General features: G+C 49.4%; 1 pseudogene; it reads left to right on the top strand.

Moving 5' to 3' along the window:
* Window positions 1-478: 478 nt before the first annotated feature.
* On the top strand, window positions 479-1,489 carry LOC147963936 (uncharacterized; annotated as a pseudogene).
* The last annotated feature ends 5,307 nt before the right edge of the window (window positions 1,490-6,796 follow it).

The following is a 6,796-nucleotide window of genomic DNA, read 5'->3' as shown; positions in this document are numbered from 1 at the left end:
TTGCGTATCCCGTATTCCCCGCTGATGGACGGGGGCACCATGCTGGTCTCTTCTGACAACTGTTAGGTTTTTACTTGAGTCGTTTAAGTCCAGGGTTTAGCCTAGTTTTTCTTTCTGTTATTTCATGTACGTGACAGCCCTGCGCGGTGTCACAACTTGGACGTTGTTTTTCCTTTGCGTAGAGGTATAAGGCTGAGTCGTGCGGTGAGCACGACGGGCTGGTAGCGACGTCCGCTCTCTCGATCCGTTAGACATGGGATGGCACGTTTGTAGCGATGGAAGCCAGCAGTGCGGGCACGATCCTTACGCAAGGAATAAGAAGAGAAAAACAGAAAAGGCCGCAAGTTAGTTGGCGGCGCAAAAACCACTTCGTGCTTCTCTGAACTCTAGCTAAACCTCATCGGCAGATCAAAGAGAGAGAGAGTTGCCCAGTGGCAACGACAAGTGGCATCAGAGCCTCGTCAGAGATCCTGTGGACATGGCCGGCGGCAAGAAGCCGGTGCAGACGGACAAGGGCGACAGATCAGGGTCGAAGTCACCCTTGAGGTCACCGGCGCGCCATTCATGACCACCATCTCGCTCCCCGCGACGTGGACGGAGCCGCACAATCCGCGGCCGCGAGCTGGCGGCGCCGGTCGTGCAGAAAGTGATCCGGGAGTCTGGATCGGCGAACTGGCCGATGCTGACCAAGTCAAACTACAACGACTAGTCGCTCCTGATGAAGGTGAAGCTGGAGGTGCGCGGCTACTGGGACGCCGTCAAGCACGGCGACGTCGACTTCCACGAGGACTGTATGGCGCTGGAGGCCATCCTTGGAGCGGTGCCACCCGAGATGGTGGGGACGCTGGCCGTCAAGCCGTCAGCGAAGGCGGCGTGGGACGCGATCGCCACCATGCGCATCGGCGGCGACCGCGTGCGAGCAGCCAAGGCGCAGTCGCTGGCGCGGGACTTCGAGACCATCGAGTTCCGTGATGGGGAGACCGTGCATGATTTCGCGATGCGGCTCGGCTCCATGGTCACCAACTTGAACATCCTTGGCGACAAGGTCACCGAGGAGAAGGCGGTAAGAAAGTTCTTGCGCGTGGTGCCTCCACGGTACTCGCAGATCACCCTGTCCATTGAAACCCTTGTTGATCTCGATACGTTGAGCATTGAGGATCTGACCGGCCGCCTCAAAGCGGACGAGGAGAGGTTTGATCATGGCGGCTCAGGGCGGGCCGATGGAAACCTGTTGTTCACTGAGGAGCAGTGGCTAGCGCGCTACAAGCAGTGCGAGCAGGGCGAGGGGTCGTCGCGTGGTGGTGGCCGCGGTGGCGGTCGCGGCTGCGGCAGAGGACGTGGTGGAAAGGGCAAGGACAACGTGCCCGGAGACGGCGCGCCTGGCGGTGGCCGAGGGTCATCGGGCGGCGGCTCTCGCTTCAAGGGCAACTGCCACAACTACGGCATCCAGGGCCACATGGCTCGGGACTGCACCAAGCCCAAGCAGTAGCGCAGGGAGGAGGCCAACCTCAACCAAGTGCAGGAGGATCAGCCTGCGCTGCTCATGGCGGTGAGCCATGGACTCGCCCAGATCCACGCCGAGCCGGCGCGCGAGCGCGTCTTCCTCAACGAGAAGGGCGTGATCCCGGTGCAGACGGCGTGCAACGCCTGGTACATGGACACGGGCGCGAGCAACCACATGACAGGCGAACGGGCTGTGTTCTCCGCGCTCGATGAGACGGTGACTGGCATGGTCAGGTTTGGTGATGGCTCGTCCGTTGATATCCGTGGACGTGGTACAGTGGTGTTCAACTGGAGGAACAAGTCGCACCGCGCACTGACGGGGGTGTACTTCATACCCCAGCTGCGAAGCAGCATTGTGAGCATCGGATAGCTTGACGAGGTGGGCTGCAGGACGGTGATCGAAGACGGCGTGATGAGCATCTTCGACCAGGAGAAGCTGCTGCTCGCGCGCGTGAGGCGCTCTAGGAGCCGTTTGTACATGATACGTCTCCATCGTATCTATAATTTTTTATTGTTCCATGCCAATATTCTTAAACTTTCATATACTTTTGGCAACTTTTTATACTATTTTTGGAACTAACATATTGATCCAGTGCCCAGTGCCAGTTCTTGTTTGTTGCATGTTTTTTGTTTCACAGAATATCCATATCAAACGGAGTCCAAACGGGTTAAAAACTGACGGAGATTTTTTTGGGATATATGTGATTTTTGGAAAGAAAAATCCACGCGAGACGATGCCCGAGGGGGCCATGAGGCAGGGGGCGCGCCCCTGACCCTCGTGGCCACCCCGTAAGGCGGTTGATGCCCTTCTTTCGCCGCAAGAAAGCTAATATCCGGATAGATATCGTGTTAAAATTTCAGCCCAATCGGATTTACGGATCTCTGGGAATATAAGAAATGGTGAAAGGGAAAAAACCAAGAACGCAGAAACAGAGAGAGACAGAGAGACATATCCAATCTCGGAGGGGCTCTCGCCCCTCCCACGCCATGGAGGCCAAGGATCAGAGGGGAAACCCTTCTCCCATCTTGTGAGTGAAGGAAATATGCCCTAGAGACAATAATAAAGTTATTATTTATTTCCTTATAATCATGATAAATGTTTATTATTCATGCTAGAATTGTATTAACCGGAAACATAATACATGTGTGAATACATAGACAAACAAAGTGTCACTAGTATGCCTCTACTGGACTAGCTCGTTAATCAAAGATGGTTATGTTTCCTGACCATGAACAATGAGTTGTTATTTGATTAACGAGGTCACATCATTAGTTGACTGATCTGATTGACATGACCCATTCCATTAGCTTAGCACCCGATCATTTAGTATGTTGCTATTGCTTTCTTCATGACTTATACATGTTCCTATGACTATGAGATTATGCAACTCCCGTTTGCCGGAGGAACACTTTGGGTGCTACCAAACGTCACAACGTAACTGGGTGATTATAAAGGAGCATTACAGGTGTCTCCAAAGGTAGATGTTGGGTTAGCATATTTCGAGATTAGGATTTGTCACTCCGATTGTCGGAGAGGTATCTCTGGGCCCTCTCAGTAATACACATCACATAAGCCTTGCAAGCATTACAACTAATATGTTAGTTGTGAGATGATGTATTACGGAACGAGTAAAGAGACTTTCCGGTAACGAGATTGAACTAGGTATTGGATACCGACGATCGAATCTCGGGCAAGTAACATACCGATGACAAAGGGAACAACGTATGTTGTTATGCGGTCTGACCGATAAAGATCTTCGTAGAATATGTAGGAGCCAATATGGGCATCCAGGTCCCGCTATTGGTTATTGATCGGAGACGTATCTCGGTCATGTCTACATTGTTCTCGAACCCGTAGGGTCCGCACGCTTAAGGTTACGATGACAGTTATATCATGAGTTTATGCATTTTGATGTACCGAAGGTTGTTCGGAGTCCCGGATGTGATCACGGACATGACGAGGAGTCTCGAAATGGTCGAGACGTAAAGATTGATATATTGGAAGCCTATGTTTGGAAATCGGAAGTGTTCCGGGTGAAATCGGGATTTTACCGGGTTACCGGGAGGTTACCGGAACCCCCCGGGAGCCATATGGGCCTTATTGGGCCTTAGTGGAAAGGTGAAAGGGCTGCCCATAAGGGCTGCGCGCCTCCCCCCTTCCCCTAGTCCTATTAGGACTAGGAGAGGTGGCCGGCCACCCCTCTCCCTCTTTCCCCCTTGGGAATCCTAATTGGAATAGGATTGGGGGGGGGGGGGGAGTCCTACTCCCGGAAGGAGTAGGACTCCTCCTGCGCCCTCCTCCTGGCCGGCGCCCCCTCCCCCCTTGGCTCCTTTATATACTGAGGCAGAGGCACCCCAGAAACACACAATTTGATCCACGTGATCTATTCCTTAGCCGTGTGCGGTGCCCCCTGCCACCATATTCCTCGATAACACTGTAGCGGAGTTTAGGCGAAGCCCTCCTGTTGTAGTTCATCAAGATCGTCACCACGCCATCGTGCTGACGGAACTCTTCCCCGACACTTTGCTGGATCGGAGTCCGGGGATCGTCATCGAGCTGAACGTGTGCTCGAACTCGGAGGTGCCATAGTTTCGGTGCTTGATCGGTTGGATCGTGAAGACGTACGACTACTTCCTCTACGTCGTGTCAGCTCTTCCGCAGTCAGTCTGCGTTGACAACACTCTCCCCTCTCGTTGCTATGAATCACATGATCTTGTGTGTGCGTAGGAATTTTTTTGAAATTACTACGAAACCCAAAAGTGGCATCCGAGCCTAGGTTATTTATGTTGATGTTATATGCACGAGTAGAACACAAGTGAGTTGTGGACGATATAAGTCATACTGCCTACCAGCATGTCATACTTTGGTTCGGCGGCATTGTTGGACGAGACGACCCGGACCAACCTTACGCGTACGCTTACGCGAGACCGGTTCCCTCGACGTGCTTTGCACATAGATGGCTTGCGGGCGACTGTCTCTCCAACTTTAGTTGAACCGAGTGTGGCTACGCCCGGTCCTTGCGAAGGTTAAAATGGAGTCTATTTGACAAACTATCGTTGTGGTTTTGATGCGTAGGTGAGATTGGTTCTTACTTAAGCCCGTAGCAGCCACGTAAAACTTGCAACAACAAAGTAGAGGACGTCTAACTTGTTTTTGCAGGGCATGTTGTGATGTGATATGGTCAAGGCATGATGCTGAATTTTATTGTATGAGATGATCATGTTTTGTAACCGAGTTATCGGCAACTGGCAGGAGCCATATGGTTGTCGTTTTATTGTATGCAATGCAATCGCGATGTAATGCTTTACTTTATTACTAAACGGTAGTGATAGTCGTGGAAGCATAAGATTGGCGAGACGACAACGATGCTACGATGGAGATCAAGGTGTCGCGCCGGTGACGATGGTGATCATGACGGTGCTTCGGAGATGGAGATCACAAGCACAAGGTGATGATGGCCATATCATATCACTTAAATTGATTGCATGTGATGTTTATCTTTTTATGCATCTTATCTTGATTTGATTGACGGTAGCATTATAAGATGATCTCTCACTAAATTATCAAGAAGTGTTTTCCCTGAGTATGCACCGTTGCCAAAGTTCGTCGTGCCCAGACACCACGTGATGATCGGGTGTGATAAGCTCTACGTCCATCTACAACGGGTGCAAGCCAGTTTTGCACACGCAGAATACTCAGGTTAAACTTGACGAGCCTAGCATATGCAGATATGGCCTCGGAACACGGAGACCAAAAGGTCGAGCGTGAATCATATAGTAGATATGATCAACATAACGATGTTCACCATTGAAAACTACTCCATCTCACGTGATGATCGGTTATGGTTTAGTTGATTTGGATCACGTAATCACTTAGAAGATTGGAGGGATGTCTATCTAAGTGGGAGTTCTTAAGTAATTTGATTAATTGAACTTAAATTTATCATGAACTTAGTCCCTGATAGTATCTTGCTTGTTTATATTGATTGTAGATAGATGGCTCGTGCTGTTGTTCCGTTGAATTTTAATGCGTTCCTTGAGAAAGCAAAGTTGAAAGATGATGGTAGCAATTACACGGACTGGATCCGTAACTTGAGGATTATCCTCATTGCTGCTCAGAAGAATTACGTCCTGGAAGCACCGCTGGGTGCCAGGCCTGCTGTTGGAGCAACACCAGATGTTATGAACGTCTGGCAGAGCAAAGCTGATGACTACTCGATAGTTCAGTGTGCCATGCTTTACGGCTTATAATCGGGACTTCAACGACGTTTTGAACGTCATGGAGCATATGAGATGTTCCAGGAGTTGAAGTTAATATTTCAAGCAAATGCCCGGATTGAGAGATATGAAGTCTCCAATAAGTTCTATAGCTGCAAGATGGAGGAGAACAGTTCTGTCAGTGAGCATATACTCAAAATGTCTGGGTATAATAATCACTTGATTCAATTGGGAGTTAATCTTCCGGATGATTGCGTCATTGACAGAATTCTCCAATCACTGCCACCAAGCTACAAGAGCTTCGTGATGAACTATAATATGCAAGGGATGAACAAGACGATTCCCGAGCTCTTCGCAATGCTGAAAGCTGCGGAGGTAGAAATCAAGAAGGAGCATCAAGTGTTGATGGTTAACAAGACCACTAGTTTCAAGAAAAAGGGCAAAGGGAAGAAGAAGGGGAACTTCAAGAAGAACGGCAAGCAAGTTGCTGCTCAGGAGAAGAAACCCAAGTCTGGACCTAAGCCTGAAACTGAGTGCTTCTACTGCAAGCAGACTGGTCACTGGAAGCGGAACTGCCCCAAGTATTTGGCGGATAAGAAGGATGGCAAGGTGAACAAAGGTATATGTGATATACATGTTATTGATGTGTACCTTACTAGAGCTCGCAGTAGCACCTGGGTATTTCATACTGGTTCTGTTGCTAATATTTGCAACTCGAAACAGGGACTACGGAATAAGCGGGCACTGGCAAAGGACGAGGTGACGATGCGCGTGGGAAACGGTTCCAAAGTCGATGTGACCGCGGTCGGCACGCTACCTCTACATCTACCTTCGGGATTAATATTAGACCTAAATAATTGTTATTTGGTGCCAGCGTTGAGCATGAACATTATATCTGGATCTTGTTTAATGCAAGACGGTTATTCATTTAAATCAGAGAATAATGGTTGTTCTATTTATATGAGTAATATCTTTTATGGTCATGCACCCTTGAAGAGTGGTCTATTTTTATTAAATCTCGATAGTAGTAATACACATATTCATAATGTTGAAGCCAAAAGATGCAGAGTTGATA

This window comes from Triticum urartu, chromosome 6A (assembly GCF_056163025.1).
Source record: "Triticum urartu cultivar PI428250 chromosome 6A, HENAU_Tu73, whole genome shotgun sequence".
Taxonomy (NCBI): domain Eukaryota; kingdom Viridiplantae; phylum Streptophyta; class Magnoliopsida; order Poales; family Poaceae; genus Triticum; species Triticum urartu.
This window is presented reverse-complemented; position numbering and strand designations above follow the sequence as displayed.